Raw genomic sequence first — 25,823 nt, forward strand, 5'->3', positions numbered from 1 at the left:
GTTTGGTATCAATTTATATTATAATACTTTTATTATGGGCAGTCTTTTCCTAAAGCATCCAACTTGAACAGTTTATTCTCAGTTGGGCTCCATGAATTCTATGATACTGAGTGTCTTATGTCATGTTTCCTTACATCTGCAGACACTAAGGCAGACATCTAGGTACCCATACTTTATTCAGTGTCTTCCTTAGGTGAAACCTGTAAGGGAATAAGAGAAGCAAGATAAGGAAGGGAAAGGAGTCAAAGCAAGGATGTGGTTTCATGTAAAGTCTAGCATTGTCCTGACACATGGTCAATGTATGGGGGAAAGGAGGGAAACTTCTGGAGCTAGTTGCACTGGAAATTGCTACTTTGTCATCCTTTCAGGCAGGAACCTGGTCTTTGTATCCCTGTCTGAGCCAACAGCAGGCTACCCTCCAGGAGGGCTGTATAACCTACGCATCTCCAGGCATGTTGGCTCTATGGTTGGCCAAGGGCAATTCTCTGCACCTGTGACTTTCTCCAATCTGTTTGCTGCAGCACTTGCAGTAGAAGGGGATGGGTACCCTGGCCAGTAAAAGGGATCTGAGTAAGGTGCCAACAGCCACTCAGTTGCCACTCTACTCCACTTAAAGAGGATGCACAAATAGGGCAAATGCTGCTCTGATGCATTGAAGATCACCCCTCACCTTCTCTTATGAATATATTCATATGGTTTCTCTGCTGCAGGAATTCTATAAGTTACATTTAGATCCAATTTCTCTGAGAAGGCTTTTTCATATTGAAGAAATATGTAGATTTTTTTCTTATTTAGGATTTTTTTTCGCTTTTTAGGGCCACAGCCACCACGTATGGGGGTTCCCAGGCTAGGGGTCGAATCACAGCTACAGCTGCCAGCCTACACCACAGCCACAGCAACACCAGATCCTTAACCCACTGAGCGAGGCCAGGGATTGAACCTGCAACCTCATGGTTCCTTGTTGAATTTGTTTCCGCTGTGACACGATGGGAACTCCCCGGAATTCTTTTTTTAAAATATCTTTTCCTTTAAATTTTATTTTTATTTTTATTAGAGAATAGCTGGGGAGTTCCCGTTGTGGCTCAGTGGTAACAAACCCAACTAGTATCCATGAGGATGTGGGCTTAATCCCTGGCCTCACTCAGTGGGTTAAGGATCCAGCATTGCTGTGAGCTGTGGTGTAGGTTGCAGATGCTGCTCAGATCCTGCACTGCTGTGGCAGTGGTGTAAGCCGGTGGCTCTGATTCAACCCCTAGCCTGGGAACTTCCACATGCTGCGGGTGCAGTCCTAAAAAGCAAAAAAAAAAAAAAAAATATATATATATATATATATATATATATATATATAGTTGATTTACAGAGTTGTGTACATTTCTGCTATACAGCAAAGTGACCCAGTCATACATACATATATATTCCATTTCTTAATTATCTTCCATCATGTTCTATCCCAAGAGATTGTATCTAGTTCTCTGTGCTATACAGTAGGACCTCATTGCTTATCCATTCTAAATGTAATAGTTTTCATCTACCAACCCCAAATTCCCTGTGCACCCCACTTCCTCCCTCCTCCCCCTTGGCAACTACACTTTGATGCATACAAAGAGCTGATTTCTGGAGGCAGCCTTTCCCACAATCCCTGCATTTATAAGGTTTAGCTCAAGGATGAGTATTCTGGTGTTTATTTAAACTTGACTTGTTGGTGAAGGCCTAGTTACACTCAGTACATGCATATGGTTTCTCTCCTGTGTGAATTCAGTGATGCCGTTGGAGCTGGTATTTACTTGTGAAAGATTCCCTAGTCACCACATTCATGCGGTTTCTCTCCAGTATGAATTCTCTGATGTGTAATCAAAACTGACTTGTGTGTGAAAGCCTTCCCACATTCAGGGCATATATGGGATTTCTCTCCAGTATGAGTTTTCGGGTGTGAATGGAGATTTGGTTTTTTTGGTGAAAGCATTCCCACATTTACTATATATATAGGAACTCTCTCCTATGAAATTCTGTTGATGTTCATGAATCTGTGACTTGAAAAAATTCCCACCATCACTGCATTCATATTTTTCTCTTAATATGAACTTTTGGATGTGTAATGAAGTTTGACTTATGGTTGAAAGTACATAGGGTTTCTATCTAGTATGAAAATTCAAGTGTAAAATGAGGTGATACCTCCCGAGTAAAGATTTCCCCACACTCACTGCATTCATAAAGGTTTTCATCAGTATGAATTCTCTGATGTGTACTCAATACTGACTTGTAAGTGAAGGCCTTCCACCTTTAATACAAACATAAGCTCTCTCTCGAGTATGAGTCCTCTGGTGTGCAAGGAGATTTGATCTTTTGGTGAAGACCTTCCCACATGTTGTGCATATATAGGGTTCTTTTCCTGTGTGCGTTTTTCTATGTTCCTGGAGTTGTGATTTGGAAGGAAAAGATTTCCCACAGTCACTACGTTCATCTGGTTTATTAATTCTTTGATGTGCAGTCAAGTATATCTTCTGGCTAAAAGCCTGCCTACATTCAAGTGCATATGTAGGGCTTCTATTCTGTATGAATTCTCTGAGGCAACCTCAGTATTTGCTGATGGGTGAAAGCTTTCTCACTTCTACTGTATTCATAGTTTTTTTTCCCCCACAGAATGACTAAATCTGATGTGCAAAGAGGTGTGACTTCTGAGTAAAGACATTCCCACATTCACTGCATACATAGGCTATCCTTCCAGTAAAAATTTTTGGATGAAGGATATGTTCTTGCTATTTTATTTTATTTTATTGCTTTTTAGGGCTGCACCTGTGGCATAAGGAAGTTCCCAGGCTAGGGGTCGAATCAGAGCTACAGCTGCCGGCCTACATCACAGCCACGGCAACTCGGGACTGCAGCCTCATTTGCGACCTACATCACAGCTTATGGGATCCTTAACCCACTGAGCGAGGCCAGGGATCAAACCTGCATCCTCATGGATATTAGCTGGGTTCATTACCTCTGAGCCACAATGGGAATGCCAATATGCTCTCATTTATGGCTGAGGACTTTCCCACACTGATTAGGTTCACAGGATTTCTCACCTATATGAGAATTAACATAGTTAATATAGGAAAAGCTAAAAGTAAATCTGACTATTCAATAATCTTCTAAAGGTTTTTCTTACATTACTTTTATTAGGACTTGTGAGTTTAAGCTATGCTTCAAACCCTTTCCAAATGAATCACATTGAAGGAGTTGTTCTTGTGAACTAACCATGGATTCATATGAGTTATTTTTCCAATATACTTATATTCCTAATCTCTATCCTTATTTCAATGTGGTCTTATTGATGAAAGCAACATGACTCAAAGGTCTATTTTGGTTTTCCTTATGTTTCTCTACTTGGTCATCTTGCCCCCGTGCTTATTAAAAATGGAAACAATGAATAATCCCTCTTCAGTTCACCCACTATCTCATTGTGAAATGAAGCTTTTACATAAATTGCCTATTGTAAGATTTCAATCCCACACTTCTCTCCTAAAAGGAGAAAGATATAGTGAAATTCAAACTTAGAATAGTTAACCAACTATAAAGGAGCTACATGCAACTGATCCAGGTTGGACAAGGGAAATCAGATGATGATGACGATGATGATAGAAAACACTCCCATGGTTCTTATTATAATGCTATGTCCTTATAGAACTTAGAACATTCCAGGCATTGTTCTAAGTGATACAGAAGTATATACATACATATAAACTCATTTAATCCTCACAGCAACCATCTGAGTTAGATACTATTATACAGGATTTTTTTTCCCCCTTTGGCCATGCCCTCAGCATGTGGAAGTTCCTGGGCCAGGGGTGGAACCTGTACCACAGCAGTGACCCAAGCCACAGCAGTGACAACACTGGATCCTTAACTCACTGCACCACAAAAGAACTCCAGATACTATTATATGTTTTTAAAAGAGGAAGCTAAAGCTCAGAATGGGTAAATAATTTTCCCAAGATGACTTGGGTAATATGCTGGGTAGATTAGATTTAAACCAAGGCAGCATATCTCCATTTACATAGACTATTTGGTACTGAGTCCTTACAGCACCTAAGCTTTACCCTAAGTAATACATCAACTTAACTTGGAAGGGGAAATCACTATTGTTTCAATGATTTGTACACAAGATGAGATACAGTAGGTTTTTAATATTAAATAGAATGAATCATGCCATTATCTCATTCTACCAAATTTTAAAATAGCATGATCTGATCATGAAATATGGTTTGTTTTCTTCTTTTAGTTAGGCTAAAATAGTGAGTGAAATCTAGAACTTTGCCTTACCCCCCCCAAACTTCACTATTCTTATGCTATACTTTTTATATCCACAAGCCTCATTTCTTTATTTTGTAGATCTTAAGCATACTGATTCAGAGGCATGGACTGGGAGTTTTTTCCAATTTTTAAAATTTCATTTAGTATATATGTATAAAATTTACTGGAGCCATTAATGTTTAGTTACAACCACCAGTATTCAATGAAAAAGTTAATGCCTGTGCTGAAAATAATTATCTTTAACATTCTGAGCCCATAGACTTACTAAGCAGCACATAAATAGAGTTATCAGTCTGAAAAATATAGCTCTCAATGTGAGTTTGCATTCTACTAGTCATGAACATTTCCTCAAAAACTCCAGTTTATTCCTCAATCCAATAATTGTTTACACACAAGTCTTCCATTAATTTTGCTTTTTCTGCTTTCTTTGTGCAGTTCAAAATGTATATGTGATTTATAGATCAGTTAAGAGTACTCTGCTCTGAAATCAACTCACAATCTCACCACAACTCTAGGGAAACATCATCTTCTCTGAACTTTGAAAGCTGACATTCTCTATGCTACCCACTTTGATGCTTTTTTAGTAAGTTGTCTCCTTTACTGGAATAGTTAATGAACAAAGGCTGAATTCTTTTTTGTTTTCAAGCCATGTTTTCCCTTCCCACTAACAATCTGTTTCTTTGAATTCTTTTTGACACACTTAAAAAAAACCCACTAAAACAAAACACTCCAGTTTGCCTATTTCCACAAAACCACTAGTTTCAGTACTTGAACTGGTTTCTCCATTTTTTTCCGCTGGAAGATTTCAGAATAAAATATTGCTATTGGTCTTAAATATTTCTTTAAAGATCTAGGATGGAAATAATCATATACCACACAATGTAAAAATACATTATTTGTAAAATGTGTTGCTGGAAGGAAACCTAATAAATGATTAACATTGGCAGGTAGTCCCTGGGGACAGAGGTGGGAGTGATACTTTTCACTGTGCACTCTTTTATACGTTTTGAATTTCAAACCTTGTGAATGTATTATCTCCAAATTTCTTTAATTAAAATTTAAATAGGAGTTCTTCCTGTGGTGCAGTGGGTTAAGGATCCGCTGTTGCCACAGTTGAGGCAAAGATTGCAGCTGCAGCTCAGATTTGATGCTTGGCCCAGGAACTTCCACGTGCTATGGGTGTGGCCCAAAAAATGAAAGTGGTAAAGTTTTTACTTGTTCTGAGTCTCTATGGGATGACAGGGGAAGAAAAGAAAAGAATATTAGATATTGGAATAATTAAGGACCCCATTTTATGGAACAGGTGAAACCTGAATCTAAATAGAGCCCTAAATAATCAGTAACCTTGGAGTTCCCATTGTGGTGCAGCAGAAAAGAATCCGACTAGTATCCATGGAGATGCGGGTTTTTTTTTTTCCCACTGTACAGCAAGGGGGTCAGGTTATCCTTACATGTATACATTGCAATTACAGTTTTTCCCCCACCCTTTCTTCTGTTGCAACATGAGTATCTAGACATAGTTCTCAATGCTATTCAGCAGGATCTCCTTGTAAATCTATTCTAAGTTGTGTCGAGATGCGGGTTTGATCCCTGACCTCGCTCAGTGGGTTAAGGATCTGGCATTGCTGTGGCTGTGGTATAGGCTGGCAGCTGTAGCTCCGATTGGACCCCCTAGCCTGGGAACATCCATATGCCTCAGGTGAGGCCCTAAAAAAAAAGAAAAAAAATCAATAGCCTAGACACAGAAATTTCATATGTAGGAAACATTAAGAAAACTGGAATCGAACATATATGGAAGATATACAGATACAAGGTTGAGTTGGAAATATGGGGACTGTTGCCACACGAAGAGGAGAGTTGAACTATGGCCCTCCATAATAGGGAGTGATTGCAATTTTATTTGATAATCCTAGTACAAGATAAATGTCATGGTTTAGGTAATGAAATCTGTCAGTAGCACCTAAGATGAACTTGTTGAAAAATGGAATCAGGAGTTCCCACTGTGGCACAGTGGATTAAAAATCTGCAGCGGCTAGGGTCCCTACAGAGGAACAGGTTTGCTTCCTGGCCTAGGAACTTCCATATGGGGTGTGGCCTTAAAAATGTAATCGGCTAATCCCATTAAGAACAGAATAATCCAAACATAAAATATGGGCTTGGTTTTAGGTGACATGAGATGTGACTTGAAAAAGGCGGCATTTAAATAATACCTTCAAAAAGACAAAATGGGTAGGAATTGCAGAGTGAAAAATTTCGAAGAAGAGAACATTTTCTGATTTGGGCAATGATGATTCCAGTTAAAAATATACTGAAAATGAAGGAATTAAATAGCTTTACATAGGTAAATACGGTACGAGAGTACAGTGGTAATGCAGTGGCTGAAGTTAATCATTATGTGAGTGAGTAGAATATGAAAATAAAACCTGTTCAGAAAGGATGGAAGACCCCCTTAAAGAAGGTATTATGTAAAGGGAGGACAGAGGGCAGCAGACAGGGACCCCTCAACTAGAAGGAACAGAAAAAAAAGTTTGTAGAAAGAAAGCAAACAGGATCCTCATCAACGAGGAAAAGAGAAAAATCTATGGTTACAAATGGATATAACAGTAGGAACAAGCTATTCACAGAAGGCAATCCCACATGGATAACAAATACAATTAATGTTCCAAGTAGCTAATTATAAGAAAAATGGAACTGAAACATGAACACCACAAAGTTAGCAGGGACTGAGGCATAGGGTGATGAACAAGAGTATAGGATCTTGGAGTTCCTGTTGTGGCTCAGTGGAAACGAATCTAACTAGTATCCATAAGGATGCAGGTTCGATCCCTGGACTTGCTCAGTGGGTTAAAGATCCGGCATGGCTGTGAGCTGTGGTGTAGATTGCAGACGTGCTTGGATCATGTGTTGCTGTGGTGTAGGCTGGCAGCTGCAGTTCTGATTAGACCCCTAGCCTGGGAACCTCTGTATGCCATGTGTGTGGCGTTAAAAAAAAAAACAAAAAAAGTATAGGATCTCATGGCAGTGTTGACATATGGAATATGACTCAGCCATACAAAAAAGAATGAAATAATACCATTTGCAGCAACATGGATGCAACTAGAGATTCCCATATTAAGTGAAATAAGTCAGAAATACCATAGGATATCACTTATCAGTTTCTTGGGCTAGAACGTGATATAGAAGATACTATTAGAAAAAGAATGTATATGTGTATATATATGTATATATATATGTGTGTGTGTGTGTATACATACACACACACACACACACATATATGACTGGGTCACTATGCTATACAGAATAAATTGCCTCAACACTGTAAGTCAACTATACTTTGGTAAAAAATTTTAAAGTTTTTGGAGTTCCCGTTGTGGCTCAGTGGAAACAAATCTGACTGGCATCCGTAAGGACGCAGGTTTGATCCCTGGCCTTTCTCAGTGGGTTAAGGATTCAGCATTGCTATGAGCTGCGGTGTAGGTTGCAGACATGGATTGGATCAGATCAGGCGTTGCTGTGGCGAAGGCTGGTGGCTATAGCTCTGATTTGACCCCTAGCCTGGGAACCTCCACATGCTGTGGGTGCGGCCGTTAAATATTTTTTTTAATGAGGCTGGTTACAGATGACAGTTGAGAAGCCAAAGAGGAGATGAAAGGGGATTCACAGGAGTAAGAGTATGACTTGGTAATTTTGAAAGGAAGCGGATCCTTAAAATCTGAATACATAAGGATGAAAAAGATGGGGGGAAGGCAGGACAGAAGAAGCACAAAATATTAGGAAAGGAAAAAAATAACTGAGAAAGCGAGGTTCTTGAGAATGTAGCCTGGGATATGATCCGGAGTGTGGGGACGAGGGAAGAAGGGTGGACAGCTCTCCAGCCAAAAAGCCAAGCAAAGAAGGCAGTGGATGTTGGCCAGGCTCATACTCAGAGATGGCATTTCAGGTATTGAAGGAGCTTCTGTCAACTCTCTCCAAGCAACTCCAAACGTTTAGAGCCTTTCAAAGGCATCAATCTCCCAAGGAAAATTGAGATCTACTTCCATGTCCCGCATCTGCCCAGGTCACACTCGCTCACCTGAGCACCTCTGATGTGGGGTTTCCTCCTCCAACGTCCATGGCCCTTCTCCTTGCTCCAACTTGCAGATGACCTCTGGTTTGGGAACGTGGTACCCTGTTAACAGGACGTGATACAGGATTGGGTCCAGCTAGTTGGGTTTGGGGGCCTTTCAATAACACTTCCATGTGCTCTGAAATGGGACAGTGATCCCATTTCACTGGGAGTAAGTGATAGTCACAGAAGTGAAAAAGGACAGAAGACTCTCAGGCAAGGATGACACCATCCCACACGTCAGGTGTCCCAGAGCACTCAGCAGCTGAGAATGGGAACAGCCTCGCTGAGGCCCCGGGCAGGTGCACCGGGCAGAGAGACAGATGTCTTACCCACGGAGCGCAGGTGGCTGTAGTTCTCCAGGGTCACATCCCGGTACAGGCGCCTCTGAGCAGGGTCCAAGTGCTGCCACTCCTCCCTGCTGAAGTCCACGGTCACGTCCTCCAATGACACTGATGCCTGTAACAACACGATCCCGTTCAGGGTGACAAGGTCAGCACCAGGGGATGGAGGGGAGACAAAATTGTTTTTAATGACATTTCACCATGATATGGTATTCTTATTAAGTACCTAGTTACACTTAAATATTGTGCAGGAAAAAATATAAAATGTCTCCTATTCATTGTGTATTAAACTCAATAAGTAAATCATTATTCAGAAATTAGGATTAAATTAACTTCTCTAATGCTTCCAGTTCTTTTAGGAAACACCTAGAATTATTGAACAGTTAGGTACCAGACATTGTGCTAGGTTCTGTGGCCACAAAGATGTATTATGCATGCTTGTAGACATCTAGAAACTTAAAAGACCTGAAAATACATAAGTAAATAGATGAGTTCACTAAGCTGTTTAAAACAGAACATGACTGAAATGAGCACATCCTGGATCTAAAAGGATGAACTATAAATTCTACCTGTGAATGTAAGTTAAGACTTCACAGAATGACTTTTAAGTTGGATGATGAAAAGTGTGATGGAATACTATTGAGCCATAAAAAACCAAATAATGCCATTTGCAGCAACATGGATGCAACTAGAGATTATTATACTGAGTGAAGTAAGTCAGAAAGTGAAAGACAAAGACCATAGGGTATCACTTATATGTGGAATCTAAAATATGGCATGAATGAACCTACCTACAGAACAGAGATAGACTCAGACATGGAGAACAGACTTGTGGTTTCCCAGGGGGAGAGGGGAGGGAGTGGGATGGACTGGGAGTTTGGGGTTAGTAGATGCAAACTATTACACTTAGAATGGATCAGCAATGAGGTCCTATTGTATAGCACAGGGAACTATATCCAGTTTCTTGGGATAGAACATGATGGAAAATAATACGAGAAAAAGAATGTTTATATACGTATGGGTCACTTTGCTGTACAGCAGAAATTGACACCATATTGTAAATCAACTATAATAAAAGAAATGTGTGATGTTGGGTGAATGGGGAAAATATTTTTCTTAAAAAACAGTAGCGCGTATACAATGGAATACAACTCAGCCATAAAAAAGACAAAATAATGCCATTTGCAGCAACTTGTATGCAACTAGAGATTCTCATACTAAGTGAAGTAAGTCAGAAAGAGAAAGACAAATACCATAGGATATCACTTATATGTGGAACCTAAAATATGGCACAAATGAACCTATCTACAGAATAGAAACAGATCTGCTTTGACCCTAGGCCTCTGGTTTCCTCTGAAGAATGCTTTAGAACAGAGGTAGGTAGCTACACTCATTTGTTTACCTGTGGACTATGACTGCTCTGATGCTACAAAGGCTGAGTTGAGTAGTTATAACAGACAGTATGACCCCCAAAGCCTAAAATTACTATCTAGCCCTAAAGAAAATGCTTGCCAAGGCCTGGTTTAGAAGACAGCCAAAGAAAATATGGTACTACACACAGATGGTATTGCTATAAATGACTTTGTTTCTCTATTATTAGGCTGACTATATGTCCAAATTTATACCAGCTGTCACAGCATAATTATGACCAGAGTACCCGCCATCAATTTATATGACAATCTATCAAAATCTTCTCGAAAATCCCATACCAGGAAGGTCCTACCACAGAGGAATTGTCATGTTGTCCATGTGGACAATCACGTAACTGCTTATATTTCTTTTATTCTGTATCTGCCACAAGTTACTAAAATTCATTCAGCATTGTGTGAATATCTACAGTCTAATTACACTCTGTTGTTGACATTGTCCATTCTGTCTGTATTTTCCCTGGTCCTAAGTTTTTAGATTCATATGTGTTCATTCACTACACTGATGATTACAAACTTCCTAAATCCAATGGTAAATGGAAGCAGCAACTATGCAAATAAAGGAACAAATGACAATTTACCAGGGACTGAGTCTTTTCTAGGCCTTTTTGGGGGCAAGATAACACCCCACACTCACTAGGATGGCTAGTATTAAAAAAGAAAACAAGTATTGGAAAGGATTGGAAGAGAGTAGAGAAATTGGAACTTTTGCACACTGCCAGTGGGAATATGAAAATGGTACAGCCACTATGAAAAATAGCATGGCTTGCCTTAAAAAATTAAAAATAGCCATCTCACCTCTGGCTGTCTATCTAAAAGAATTGAAAGAAGGATCTCAAAGACATATTTGCACACTCATGCTCATAGCAGCATTATTCACAATAGCCAAGTGTGAAAGCAACCCAAGTGTCCATCAGACGAATGGATAAACAAAATGCAGTATAGACATACAATAGAATATTATTCAGCATTAGTTTTCAGAAGAAACTCCATACGGTTTTCCATAGCGGTCGTACCAATTTACATCCCTACCAACAGTGCAGGAGGGTTCCCTTTTCTTAATACCCTCTGTGGCATTTGTTATTTGTAGACTTATTAATGATGGTCTTTACTATTTTTTGCAATGTCCCATGAATCTATAAACTCACGAAGTACCATATGGTGACAGATGCTTACGAGACTTATCATGGTGATAAATTCGTAATGTATATAAATGTCAAATCACTATGCTGCGCACCTGAAACTATTATAGTATGTCAACTATACTATTATAGTATGAAAAAAGATGGGCGTTCCCGCTGTGGCACAGCAGAGGTGAATCCGACTGGGAACCATGAGATTGCGGGTTTGATCCCTGGCCTCGCTCAGTGGGTTGGGGATCCGGCGTTGCCTTGAGCTGTGGTGTAGGTCACAGACGCGGCTTGGATCTGCTGTGGCTGTGCTCCGATTGGACCCCTAGCCTGGGAGCATCCATGTGCCACGGGTATGGCCCTAAAAAGACAAAAGTAAAAAAAAAAAAAAAAAAAAGGATAAAAAAAGATACACGGATGAAATTGACTTAATACAGAGTCCAATCTAAGCTTTAAAAAGTAGAATATTTCTACAGTTGTTAAACAGTTCTAGACCAGGGATTGGCAAACTATAGGTCAAATCCAGTCCATAGCCAGTTTTTGTAAATGAAATTTTATTGGAAAATAACTGTGTCCATTTGTTTCTGTATTGTCTGTGGCTGCTTTTGCTATAGCAGCAGAGTTGCAATAGAGACTGCAGGACCAGCAAAACCTCAAATATTTACTATTTGGCTCTTTGCAGAAAAAGTTTGCCAATCCCTGTTTTACATAATAGAAAGTTGGAAATCTTCCCAGTTCATTTTGTGAAGCACTATAACCCTACCTTAAAAAATGTAGTCCTAATACAAACAAGCAGTTATCTGGAAATTATTTTGTCTTCCAGATGCAAAGGTCTTTAAAAAAATGTTAGCAATTTGAATCCAGCAACTATCAAAAGAAAAATTTAGCTCATGACCAACTTGGGTTTTCTAGTAAGACAAAAGTGGTTAGTATTAATCTATTTATCAACTTATTATATCAACAGATTAAGAAAAAAGACAATCGTATCGATGGATATAAAAAGGGCATTTGAAAAATATCCCGCAGCAATTCTCAAAATTTCATAGAAAGCTACCGAAAAATCAGAAAAGATCATAGTCTCAAAACCACCAGGAAGCATACAGCTAAAAGGTAAAATGCTGAAGACATTTCCATTTACCTTGGGGTTGTTCCTATCATAACAGTGTTTTGAAGGCTCTAGCTAATGCAAATAAATATGAAGGTGAAATAAACTACTTCAGTATTGAGAAGGGATAGAAAATTATAAGTATAGTTGATTTACAATGTAGAAAATCATTTTCATTTGCAGGTTATATCATTGTATGCTCAGAAAACCAGCACAGGCAAGTGTGATAAAGTGGTGGGAGAAAATAAATACAGAGGACTGAAAGAGAAAGGAAAAAATATCCTATCTCCAATAATAACACAAGATACCTAAAATTGAACATAACAAGAATGGTGCTGGACTCAACATAAGAAAACTAATAGTGATTATTCTAGAATATAATATAAAACTGAAGCACATGGAGAGACAGATGCTATTCCTGGGAGGGAATCTAGTAAAATAAAAACATCACTGGTTCAATGGTAACCCTATTGAAGTGGCAAGCAGCATTCCAATTCTTTTCCAACTTGGTAAAATGATTTCAAACACTTTACCAGAGGTATCCATAGCCAAGAACATTATGTAAAGGGATACTGAGAGGATGCTTGGACTAGCAGATATTAAAATTTACAATAAAAAACAAATGCAGTCAAAAGCAGGGAGAAGTCGGCCAGTAAAAGGAAATGTTCAGACTTTGATTTTAATTCGTACATGAATGTCATATGTACATGACACCAGTGATGTTCAATGGAGTATAGAAAAGTCCTGGAATTCCCATCGTGGTGCAGTGGTTAACGAATCTGACTAGGAACATGAGGTTGCGGGTTCAATCCCTGCCCTTGCTCAGTGGGTTAACGATCTGGCATCGCCATGAGCTGTGATGTAGGTTGCAGACACGGCTCGGATGTAGAGTTGCTGTGGCTCTGGCGTAGGCCGGTGGCTACAGCTCCGATTAGACCCCTAGCCTGGGAACCTCCATATGCCGCGGGAGTGGCCCAAGAAATAGCAAAAAGACAAAAAAAAAAAAAAAAAAGAAAAGAAAGGAAAGAAAAGTCCACTATGTAAAAGGGGAAAGAGGAGGAGTGGACAAAGGATAAGGAAATGCAGAGCAGGAATCTAAGTGCTCAAATAACCAGAGAAGATGCTCAACCACTAATAGGTAGAAAAAGTAAAATTGAACTAGATGTAATTTTTCAGGCCTCAGAACAATTAAAAAAAAGGAAAAGAGAACATTATCCAGTGCTGGGGAGGATTTTGGGAAATGAGGCTATTTATACATTGCTGATGGGGATATTTCATACACATTTATGTATATATACACATATTTTGTACAGTGTATATTATATAATATAGTGTATATAATATAGATAACATTTTTGAGAGGCATTTGGCAATGTCTTTTTTTTTTTTTTGGCCACACCTCTGGCAGAAGTTTCCTGGCCACGGTTTGAACGCCACAGCTGTAACTAGAGCCATAGCAGCAGCAACTGCCAGATCCTTAACCTCCTGAGCCAGGAGGGGACCCCTGGCAATGTCTATTTTAACAATACACCTCTGGAGTTCCGCCATGGGGCAATGGGTTAAGAATCCAACTGCAACGGCTCAGGTCGCTGTGGAGGCGCAGTTTGATCCCCAGCCTCTGCTGCAGTGGGTTAAAGAATCCGGCATTGCTGCAGCTGCTGTTGGGATTCAACCCCTGACCCAGGAACTTCCATAAGCCACCGGTTGGGCCATTTAAAGGAAAAAAAAAAAAAAAGGAGTTCCCGCTGTGGCACAGTGGGATCAGCAGCGTCTTGGGAGTGCTTGAGGGTTCGATCCCCAGTGGGCACAGTGGGTTAAGCATCAGGCAATTGCCCAGCTGCGGCTTAGCTCCATATGCAGCGCAGGGCAGCCAAAAAGAAAAAAAAAAAAACAACCCTGTACCTAATAATAAGGTTCCAATACAGCAAAAACTGACACAAGCAAAGAGAAATGCACACGTCACCATCACATTGCCCTCTACAGAGCAAGTAGGTGACAAAAAATCAGAGGGAGTATGCAAGTTTTGAACAACACAATTAACAATTGGAGAACACATATTCTTTGAAAGCAATAGATGGCACATTTCTGTGATGGCACAAAAAAGACTTTGCCATAAGGCAAGTCTCCGCAGGTTTCAAGGAACATTCATGACAAAAGTCACATTATTTAATCACTGAGAAATAAAAGAAGGATTGACTATTTATTGCAAAATAGAAACGCGCTTCAAAGTGACACGTGTGAAATTTAAAAAAAAGCATAACTGAAATTTTAAACTACTTGGAAATGAATAATGCTAATATGATACAACTGATCTTGTGGGTCTCAGATCGAAATGTACAGCTTTAAGGCTTAAATTAGAAAAGGAAAGGCTAATAATTAAATGGCCATCCGATGTAAAAGACCCATCACTGAATCCACAGTAGCCGTGTCACCGAGGTAGACCCCCCGCTCCACCCGTCCCCCGCCCCATCACTCCGCTCAGAGGAACCAACCCCATCGAAAAACAAACAGTTCGGTGTTAACCCGCAAGGCGCTGAGAATCCCTTCCCTTCCAAGTGCCAACCTCTAACACCCGGGTGTCTAGGGGAGAGAGGGGTAGTCCGATGCGCCTGCTCAAAAGCACTTGCGAAGCTGCATTCTTCAATCAACAGGGCGCTTTTACTGAGCACCCCGGAGAGTTCCCTTACCTGTGCGGCTTTGCTGGGCTCAGAATATGGCCGCACCCAGGTGTGGCTGTTTCATGGGGACCGCCATCATGGAAGGGTGTCCGTGCCGTACAGCGGAAGAAGCTGTTGCCTCCTGCCTCGGGCAGCAGAACAGTGGGGCTGCACTGGGAGGAGGGGGCTCGTTCTTCTGTGGGCAGACTTCCTGATGCACGGAGGTCTTCCGGAGTTAGGCACTGAGGGGTTCCCAGGGGCATGGCAAGGTTGCAGAGAGGAGCCTTCTCAGGGTGATACTATGGAGTATTGCAGAAGGGGTGCAGTGCAGATGGAGCGGTACTGTACCCTCCTGGGAGATACCATCAGGAGAGAGGTTTTGGGCGGGAGCGACGGGATAAGGCAGAGGAGTGGAGCGTGAAGGTCTAAATGTGTCCATAATTTCAATCAGACCCTACATGGGTCACTGCAACTAAAATAATATTTGGTGTCAATAAGAAATAATTTTAAATTGATATGGCCAATGGTTGTTTTCTCTGACCGATGTAAGGTTAAGAACCTGACTAGTATCCACGAGGATGCAGGTTCCATCCCTGGACCTCGCTCAGTGAGTGGGTCAGGGTTCCGGCATTGCTGTGAGTGGTGGTGTAGGTCACAGATGCGGCTCGGATCTGGTGTTGCTGTGCCTGTGGTGTAGGCTGGCAGCTGCAGCTCCGATTGACCCCTAGCCTGGGAAATTCCCTACGTGGCAGGTGTGGCCCTAAAAAGAAAAGAAAAAAATCCAGCTCACATACCTCCTGTGGGAAACCTTTGCTGACAGTGGTAGGAGACTCCATGTCAGCTGAAGGCCCTTGTGACCCGCCAGGTCCTATTTAAAAGGACCTAGCCCCGAGCTCTGGTGTTCTTTATATCTTTGGGCTCTCAAATCAGTCACATCATTTCGAGGCCCCAGTTCAACATTCTGGATGGTAGAGGGCCAGACTCCATCATTACCCAATGGGAGTGTGAAATTTTTCCATTAAAAAACTGGGTATAAAATAGGAGTTCCTGCTGTGGCACAGAGGGATAAGGAGCCGGCATTGGTGCAGCATAGGTCACAGCTGTGGCTCAGATTTGATTCCTGGCCCGGGAACTTCCATATGCCAAAAAAGGAAAAAAAAAAAAAAAAAAGCTGGGTGTAAAATAAATAAGGTATCATTACTTTCTATCTATTGACACATGTAAATGGTTGTGGCTGTTGGTCCGGAGGGCCCCGCTCAGTAAATATCATAATGTTTCACCTACTAAAGGAAGGCATGCAAGACAGGACTGATCAGAAGACCCGGGGAGTTCCCGTCATGGCTCGGTGGTTAACGAACTGGACTAGTATCCGTGAGGATGCGGGTTCGATCCCTGGTCTCCCTCAGTGGGTTAAGGATCCAGCGTTGCCGTGAGCTCTGGTGTAGGTAGGTCGCAGACGAGGCTGGGATCCCACTGGCTGTGGCTGTGGCCGGCAGCTGTATCTCCACGTGGCTGTGGCTGTGGCCGGCAGCTGTATCTCCGCTTCGACCCCTAGCCTGGGAACCTCCATATGCTGCAGGTGTGGCCCAAAAAAGACAAAAGACAAAAAAGAAAAAAAAAGAAAAAAGAAGATGACTGTGGATATCACTCTTTGCATCTACTGTAGGACAAGGAAGAGCTCATCATTACGTCATTCGTTGCAGATACGAAAATATTCTGACCTTGTGTTCTGCCTTGGCTTCAGCCAGATGCCCACAAAAATATGAGGATTCAAGACTGGGCCACTTCAGGATTCATGGCAGTCAGGGGTAATGTTTTAAAGGAAATTCATCTTCCTATTTAAAGTGGGACACCCCCAGCATTTACTACTCACACCACTCTGCTCTATCCACCCCCCTTAAGCAGTTATCATCTTTTAACAAACAATGCTTATTGCTTCTCTTTCAGGTTCACAAAGCTAGGGGATTTGGGGGCTATTTTGTTTGACCAAACATCAAGTAGCAAGAGCAGTGACTGGTGATCAATACATATTTGCTGAATGAACAAATACGGTCTTACATATGTAGATGTTCTCCCTCTCTAGTATTTCCTGCATTACTCATACCAAATCAATTTTCTAATTAGTCATGTCATCCAGAAATGGTTGCGGAGCCTTTTGGAGGGACTAGTTAATCTTTGAAGAACATGAATCCAAGAAAAGATACATACATGGTTGGGTCACTGCTGTACAGCAGAAATTGGCACAGTACTGTAAATCAACTATACTTTTTTGGGGTCTTTTTTTGTTTGTTTTGTTTTTATATAATGATTTTTATTTTTTTTTCCATTATAGCTGGTTTACAGTGTTCTGTCAGTTTTCTACTGTACAGCAAGGTGACCCAGTTACAGATACATGTAGAGATTCTTTTTTTCTCACATTATCATACTTCATCATAAGTGACTAGATATAGTTCCCAGTGCTACACAGCAGGATCTCATTGCTCATCTATCTTTTTTTTTTTTTTTTAAATTTAGGGCCACACCCAAGGCATATGGAGGTTCCCAGGTTAGGGGTCTAATGGGAACTGTAGCCGCCAGCCTAGGCCAGAGCCACAGCAACACGGGATCCAACCTGCATCTGTGACCTACACCACAGCTCATGGCAACTCCAGATCCTTAACCCGCTGAGCGAGGCCAGGGATTGAACCCTCGTCCTCGTGGATGCTAGTTGGGTTCGCTAATCTCTGAGCCATGACGGGACCCCCTAAATCAACTATACTTTAATAATAAAAAAGAATGCAGAAATGAATCCAGCGTATGTGTTTTGCTGCTCACCACATGTGTGGTAAAGATACTAAAAATAAATCAGTTGATCACACCACATATGTGAGAAGCAGAAATCACTGCACGAATAAATAAGCACACAGTAAATGAACAAGATCATTCCCAATAAAAAGGAAGGCTATGAAGAAAATGCAGGAAGGGCGAGGAGCTAGAGAGTTGTGGGGTAGGTCAGGGGAAAAACCCTCTGAAGAACAGACATCTGAGCAGCTGCATGGGTGGTGTGATGGAGTGAGCTTTGGAGCCAGAGCGCTTTTGGCAGAAGCCACAATACGTGTCAAGGCCCTGGAGCGCTTGCCTCCCTGCTCATCCCACCACTGGGTGGCATCTCTGGGCATCATCTTGCTAAATATTTTCTTACCCCTTTCAAGGAAGGGACAATACTTTTCTCCATGCAGACTTTTCTCTTTTTTTTCCTCCATGCAAACGTTCTCTTTTTTAAAAAATTATAGTTGATTTATAATGTGGTGCCAGTGTCTGCTGTACAGCAAAGTGATCAAGTCATACATATTTTTATTTTTTCTTATGTTATCTTCCATCATCATCTGTCCCAAGAGATTGGACACAGTGCCCTGTGCTGTCCAGTGGGACCTCACTGCTGATCCATTCTAAATGCAATAGTTTGCATCTACTGACCTCAAACTCCCCATCCATCCCACTCCCTCCCCCCGCCCCTTGGCAACCGCAAATCTGTTCTCCGTGTCTGTGAGTCCATTTCTGTTCTGTAGAGAGGTTCATCTGTGCCATACCTGATATCCTATGGTATCTGTCTTTCTCTTTCTGCCTTACTTCACTTAAAAAACCTCTAGTTGCATCCATGTTGCTGCAAATGGCATTAATTCGCTAATTTTTTTTAAATGTAGGGGCGGCAGATGGAGGTTCCCAGGCTAGGGTTCAAATCAGAGCTTCAGCTGCCATCCTACACCACAGCCACAGCAACACACACGGTATCCGAGCCGCATCTGCGACCTACACCACAGCTCACAATACCACCTGGCTCTTAACACACTGAGGAATCGAACCTGCAAACTAATGGATACTAGTTGGGTTCGTTTCTGCTGAGCCACAACAGGAACTCCACTGGTGACTTTGAACATCTCTTCATGTGTTTATTGGCTCTATCTTTCTTTCTTCTCTGCAATAGTCTATTAGTCTAATAGTACTATTATGACACATTAACAGTGATTCCTGGTGCTCTATGAGACATGTATTCATGCCAAAAGTGCTTTCACTGATCCTATTTCTTCTTTATTCATTCAAAACAAACAAACAAACAAACAAACAAAACCCCACCAGACCAGGGTTATAGGGGGCAGAAAGAAAATCTGGGATAATCAGGGTCCAACCCTCTAAGAAAGTAAAAATTAGCTCAGAGTATAAAAATCTGCTCTGCCATTCACAGGGCTGGGAGAACAGACACGGATAAAGTCAGATGGAAAGTGAACAGGAAACATTTCCCCCGGGGATGTCCTTCAGCCGTAACACCATAAAGAATTCCTATTTTGAGTGACTCCTGCTTTCTTAGTCACTGAGAAACTTTGTTCTCTGCAATCACAGACTATTAGAAATTGCTGCTTGAAGTGGTAGCAGTGCAAATAGAACATCCCACTCTTGCTGGAGATTCTAAGTCACTTAGCCACCAAAGAGCAGCTAAGATTTCCAACCCTGGTGCAGAGAGAAGGGGGCCCTAGACACAAAATTGTGTATCTTTCTCGTTTCCAAGGAAACAGGATTATGGGCTCACGTTACAGTCCACATACAGGCCTGCTTTGCTTTAAGTTTACAAACCACTGCTTCACTTACATTTAATCAGGACAGCACTGTTCCTCCGAATCCAATAATAACTCTGTTTTTTTTTTTTCCTTTGTTTAGTGATCTACCCCATGGTTTCTCTGGTATGTGGTCTCCCTCACTGACTGAAAGATCTATCAGACCACAAATTAGTCCCAGATGGTCTTAGGCTGATTGAAATAGGACACCCGTACATTCCAGAGTGTCAAACTGAAGCCCACAGGGGATGTGACAGAATGCGATCATCCAGCCAGTTCACACCTGAGCCCCTCAAAACTTCCCTTCCTCACCTGAGGATTCAGAAAAGGGCACAGAGCCTTCTTCCTCTGTCAGGAGGATTCCCTGGAGGAGGAGCTATCTGAACTTGATTTTGAACGTTAAGTAGGCATTCCCAGGTGAAGAGCAGCAGGATTTCTTCCCTTTCTGCCCCAGTGACATCTCCCAGAGGGCAGGGGAATCTCTCGCCCTTCCATACTGGAGGTGATAAGGGGTAACAAGCTGGTTGAAGGGCAGCATCAGTCTTGCCTTAAAGCTACACTTGGAAAGTAAGGGCATTACTGCTACATAGATTTTGCTTTATGAGAAAATAAAAATAATAAAGTTTCCTAAAGATATTTTTATTGACCTACTGCATTAGATTAAGGAAAAATAAAAAAAACCATTGGTACAAACTTTTATTCTAGCTGAGGTAGCTGGAGTGGGAGATAACGTAGGTTTGGGGAGCCACACCTCACAGCCAACCCCACAAGCCCAACAAAGGGGATTCTAACACTGACTTTTCCTCCCAGTGCTGTATCCTGGGTGGCCTTGCAGGTCCCTGATTTTTTTTTCCCTTTCTTTCTTTGCAGTATGTTCTAGGAGAGACCTGCAACCAGCTTGGCTTCTCCCCCCTCTTCTCATGCTGTGGTATCCGCCAAGAGATAAGAACCACGGGCACATCTGCGTTTTTCCAGAGGGCCCCTCAGCTTCTCTGAACGTTATGACACAGATCCACTGAGTACAGATCCAAAGACCCCTCCTCCAGGAAGCCTGCCCAGAGAAACTTCCCTACGCGAGCTCTCCAACACCTGCGAGACAGCGCCCCTGCTCCGCAAATGTGAGTTTAGAGACGTTTCATCCTCCGTACGGAATGGACACTCCTCCAACATGGCGGACCCCATAGGGAAGCACAACATGGGCGCGGCCATGTTCGGCGCTTGATAGCGCAGCCGAGGGCCACCGAAGGCCCCCCCTAAACACAGACTCCGTAACATCCCCATGTTGACGCTTGGCTGACCGCGGCTTCGAATGTGGTTTTGCGCGTGCGCAGGACCACGCCCCTTCGTGCGAAGTCCCAAACCCGGAGAAGGGGCGGTGCTAGGGGTGGTGACCGGAAGCAACTGCGGTTCTCAGCCGAGGTTTAGTAGTTGTTGTCAAGAGGATCTCGGTGCTGTGTACCGGAGGGATGCGGAGGTGATGGGGACTTGGGGAGGGTAAGTGTTGTGGAATTCTGTGTGGTCAGTGATGGAATCGGTTTTCTGAATGTAGTCGGATGACTCGCTCGTTGTTTTTTAGGCTTTCCTCTTTTCTCATATCAACATTAAGGTCCTAAAGTTCACTCTGAGACCCACAAGGTTTGGCGCATTATATCCCAAGTGTTTTTTTAGGAGTTGATCATTTTTATTTTGCCCATGAATTCTTTAGAAGTGCGTTTTCGTTTCACTAAAGTTTATCTTTTAAAGAGACTTCTAACCTTAGTTTTCTGTGGTCGGAAAAATGTCTACGTGAAGCTCATTTCTTGAAATCTGAGGGGGACTCATGGCCTAGTCCTTGGTGAATTTTTTAAAATAAAAGTTCCATGTATAATTCGAAAATAATATTTAGTCGTTTAGCTGTCAATTGTTTTCTACAAAATTTGTACTTTGTTGGGTTTGCTTATTCTGTTGCAGAGAAAGGAGTGATTAAGTTTCCACTGTGATGGTGATTTGCTCATTTCTCCTTCCTGCTGTCCATGATCCATTTTGAGTTAAGTTTTGTATAAAGTGTGAGACTTACTTAGATCGAGGTCCATTTATTTGAATGTCCAGTTACTCAAGCACCACTTGTCAAAAAGACTGTATTTCTTCCACTGACTTGTTCTGCACCTTTGTCTAAATTTGCCATACTTTTGTGGGGCCGTTTCTAGGTTCTCTGTTATGTTCCAGTGATCTATGTGTCTGTCCACTTTTATCAAGACTGTGTGTTGAATTTGTTAATACTGTATGAATTTATATGATCTTGTGATTTTTCTTCTTTAGCCTCTTAGTATGGGGGATTTTTGAATATTGAACCAGCCTTTCATTTCTGGAATAAACCGTACTTGGTTGTGGTGTATATTTCTTTTTTTTTTTTAATATATTACAGGAGAGATTAGTTAATATTTTTTTGAGGATTTTTGTGTCTAGGTTCATGAGAGATACTGGTCTATAGTTTTCTTTTTTTGTACTGTCTTTGGTTTTAGTATTAGGGTAATACTGTCCTCAATCAGTGAGTTAGGAAGTGTTCTCTTATTTTCTGGAAGATTGTGTAGAATTTTTTCTTTAAATGTTTGGTAGAATTCTCCAGTGAAACCATCTGGGCCTGGAAATTTTCTTTTGGAAGCTTTTTGATTGTGGCTTCAATTTCTGTAGTAGTTAAATGACTATTCAGGTTATCTATTTAATATCATTCTAGAGTATCTATGTATTTAATTGTGGCTAAGTTTGGGGGGGGTCCTCTGTTTTGTGAGGAATTGGACTGCTTCACCCACGTTTTTGAATTTATGTGCATAAAGTAGCTTGTGATATTTCTTTTTTTGTTTTTATTTTATATTGGGGTAGAGTTGATTTACAATGTTGTGTTAGTTTCAGGTGTACAGCAAAGGGATTCGGTTATACATACACACGTATCCATTCTTTTTCAGATTCTATTCCCATATAGGTTATTACAGACTCTTGAGTAGAGTTTCTTGTGCTAGTAGGTCCTTGTTACTTTTCTATTTTATGTATAGTAGTGTGTATATGTTAATCCCAGACTTCTCATTTATCCCTCCCCTTGTATTTCCCCTTTGGTTAACCATAAGTTTGTTTTTGAAGTCTGTGAGGCAGGTTTCTGTTTTGTAAATAAGTTCATTTTGTATCATTTAAAATTTTTTCTATATATAAGTGACATCATATGATATCTGTCATTCTCTTCTTATTTACTTTACTCAGTATGGTAGTCTTTAGGTCCATACATCTTGCTGCAAATGACATTATTTCATTCTTTTTAATGGCTGAGTAATATTCCATTTTATATATGTGCATCTTCTTTATCCATTCCTCTGATGATGGACATTGAGGCTGCGTTCATGTCTTGGGCTATTGTAAATCGTGTTTCAGTGGACATTGGGGTGCATGTTTCTTTATGAATTATGGTTTTCTCTGGATATATGCCCAGGAGTGGGATTGCTAGATTATACGATAGTTCTGTTTTTAGTTTTTTAAGGAGCCTCCGTACTGTTCTCCATAGTGGCTGTACCAATTTACAGTCCCACCAACAGGGTGGGTTTTCCATACCTTTCTAGCATTTATTGTTTGTAAACCTTTTTTTTTTTTTTTTCACTGCACCTGCAGCATGCACAAATTCCTGTGCCGGGAATCAAATCCATGCCACAGCATCGACACACCAGATCTTTAACCTGCTAGGCCATGAGGGAACTCCATTTGTAGACTTTCTGATGATGGCCATTTTGACTGGTGTGAAGTGATACCTCATGTAGTTTTGACTTCCATTTCTCTGATAATTAGTGAGGCTGAGCATCTTTTCATATGCTTTTTTGGCCATCTGTATATCTTTGGAGAAAGGTCTATTTAGATCTGCCCGCTTTTTGACTGGGTTGTTTGTTTTTTTGATAGGAAGCTGCATGAGCTGTTTGTACATTTTGGAGACTAATCACTGTTGGTCTCTTCGTTTGCAAATATTTTCTCCTATTCTGTGGGCTGTCTTTTTGTTTTGTTTATTATTTCCTTTGCCGTACAAAAGCTTTTAAGTTTAATTAGGCCCTGTTGGTTTATTTTTGTTTCTCTTTTCATTACTCTCGAAGGTGGATCCAAAAAGATAATGCTGCAATTTATGTCAGCGTGTTCAGCCTATGCTTTCCTCTGAGAGTTTTATAGTATCCGGCCTTACATTTAGGTCTTTAGTCCATTCTGAGTTAATTTTCGTGTTCCCTTTTCTTTTAATGGCTGGAGAATATATAGTTATATCTCCTATTTCATTTCTGATGCTGGTAATTTGTGTCTTCGCTCTTTTTATCTTTGTCAGTTTTGCTAGAGGATTATCAATTTTATCAATCTGTTTAAAAAACCAGCGTTTGGTTTCATTGGTTTTTCGCTCTTGTTTTTCTGTTCTCAATTCCATCGATTTCTGCTCTTACATTTATTACTTCCTTCTGCTTGCTTTGGGTTTACTTCGCTTTTCCTTTCATAGTATCTTGTGGTGGGAGCTTACCTTGTTGATTTAATACCTTAATTCTTTTCTAACATAGACATTTAGGATTATAAATTTCCCTCTCAACACTGCTTTATCTGCATCCCACAAATTTTGATGGGTAGTATTTTCATACATGTGTGTATCTATATCTGTTTTTTAACTGTTCTTTATCTCATTTGCTATGGAGTTATCTGTGACATTGGTCATTTTAAAGGACCAACTCTTAGTTTTATTTAAACTCTTATTATTATATTTATTTGATTTATTTAAGGTTTTTTAAAATTAATTACAACTTTCCTTTTTGGGGGGGTTGCTTAATTTTGTTTTTTTCTGCTTCTGATGTTTCAGGCTGAATATATAAGCTCTTGTTTTATTTACTAATGGTATGAAACATTTAATTTGTTGATCTTTGGGGGGAATTTGATACATCACCAATGTATGACAGCTGAGCCATTAATCTTGTGGCTTCATCAGCATTAACTGGTTCATTTTTATGGCACTGCTGAGGAATCAGCTGTTTCTGCAGACGTTCAAGAGAAAGGCCTTTTGAGAAATGTGCAAATTCCTTTTGTACATCTTTAAAAGCTTTTTTCACTCTATTAACTTTTTCATCACTGAAAATGTTTATCTTCTTAGGATTAGCGGTAACTGGTTTTGCTGTATTTTTAACCTTAAAGTTTTTGGGCTGGATATATGGAATACATTTTTGGACTTCTGCCCTCTTAGTTTGTTTTTGGCCATTGTTTTCAATACCCTTGTGCAGCTGCTTAAGCTCCAGGTGACACCATCTTCACCCGTTGTATCTATTTATGTATTTATTTATTTATTTAGCTTTTTGGGGAGAGGGGGGCCGCACCCACATCATATGGAGGTTCCCAGGCTAGAGATCGAATCGGAGCTGCAGCCGCCGGCCTATGCCATAGCCACAGCAGGGTGGGATCCGAGCCACACCTTCGACCTACACCACAGCTCACAACAATGCCAGATCTTTAACCCCCTGAGCGAGGCCAAGGACTGAACCTGCAAACTCATGGTTACTAGTCAGATTCGTTTCCGGTGTGCCACAATGGGAACTCCCTGTTATATATATTTTTAATGAAAAATAAAGCCATTCAAATCTATAAATTTCACTCTGTATACAACTTTAGTGCATTCCATGACTTCTGGTAAAAATCGTAGCGCTTCTGTATTGATTTCTAACCTTGATCCTGGGTTATTTAGGAAAGCGTTTCTTTTCTTTTAAAACAGATTTACTGGAGTTCCCGTCATGGCTCAGTGGTTAACAAATCCAACTAGGAACCATGAGGTTTTGGGTTCGATCCCTGGCCTCGCTCAGTGGGTTAAGGATCTGGCGTTGCCGTGGGCTGTAGTGTAGGTTGCAGATGTGGCTTGTATCCCGTGTTGCTGTGGCTGTGGTGTCGGCCGGTGGCTACAGCTCTGATTCGACCCCTAGCCTGGGAACCTCCATATGCCGTGGGAGCGGCCCAAGAAATGGCAAACAACAACAACAACAAAAAAAAACAGATTTACTTATCCAGATATCTATAACAGACTTATTTAGGCATATTCAATACCATAAAATTCACCATTTAAACCAAAACCAAAATCCAATGGTTTTTAATGCATTCACAGTGCTGTGCAATCATCACAATCTAATTTTAGAACATTTGCAACACCC

The 25,823-nt window shown here is 41.0% G+C and overlaps 1 protein-coding gene, 1 long non-coding RNA gene and 1 pseudogene across 8 annotated transcripts in view; 1 reads left to right on the forward strand and 2 right to left on the reverse strand.

The window, feature by feature from the left end:
* ZNF81 (zinc finger protein 81) overlaps nt 1-25,823 on the forward strand; it is a 117,054-nt gene that overhangs the window by 9,384 nt on the left and 81,847 nt on the right. Inside the window, exons 2-4 of one of the 7 annotated variants that reach the window (XM_085007798.1) lie at nt 12,267-12,412; nt 16,731-16,872; nt 20,524-20,771. The gene's annotated coding sequence lies outside the window, so the exon portion shown is untranslated. Of the gene's footprint in view, nt 1-12,266; nt 12,413-16,730; nt 16,873-20,523; nt 20,772-21,076; nt 21,148-25,823 lie in introns of those variants that run through there. The other 6 variants (XM_021080394.2, XM_085007799.1, XM_085007797.1 and 3 more) reach the window with 6 other exon arrangements.
* Nucleotides 64-15,227, reverse strand: LOC146394577 (uncharacterized). The gene is made up of 4 exons (XR_014835335.1): nt 15,095-15,227; nt 8,734-8,860; nt 8,369-8,464; nt 64-200 (listed from the first exon to the last, which is right to left on the reverse strand). It is a non-coding gene; the product is annotated as an uncharacterized LOC146394577 (long non-coding RNA).
* LOC146394578 (ribosomal biogenesis factor pseudogene) lies at nt 24,540-24,898 on the reverse strand (annotated as a pseudogene).

Source organism: Sus scrofa, chromosome X (assembly GCF_054392235.1).
Source record: "Sus scrofa isolate SSC_HxYL_T2T_F1_AM1 chromosome X, Sscrofa_HxYL_maternal_Yorkshire_Landrace_v2.0, whole genome shotgun sequence".
In the NCBI taxonomy this organism is placed as follows: domain Eukaryota; kingdom Metazoa; phylum Chordata; class Mammalia; order Artiodactyla; family Suidae; genus Sus; species Sus scrofa.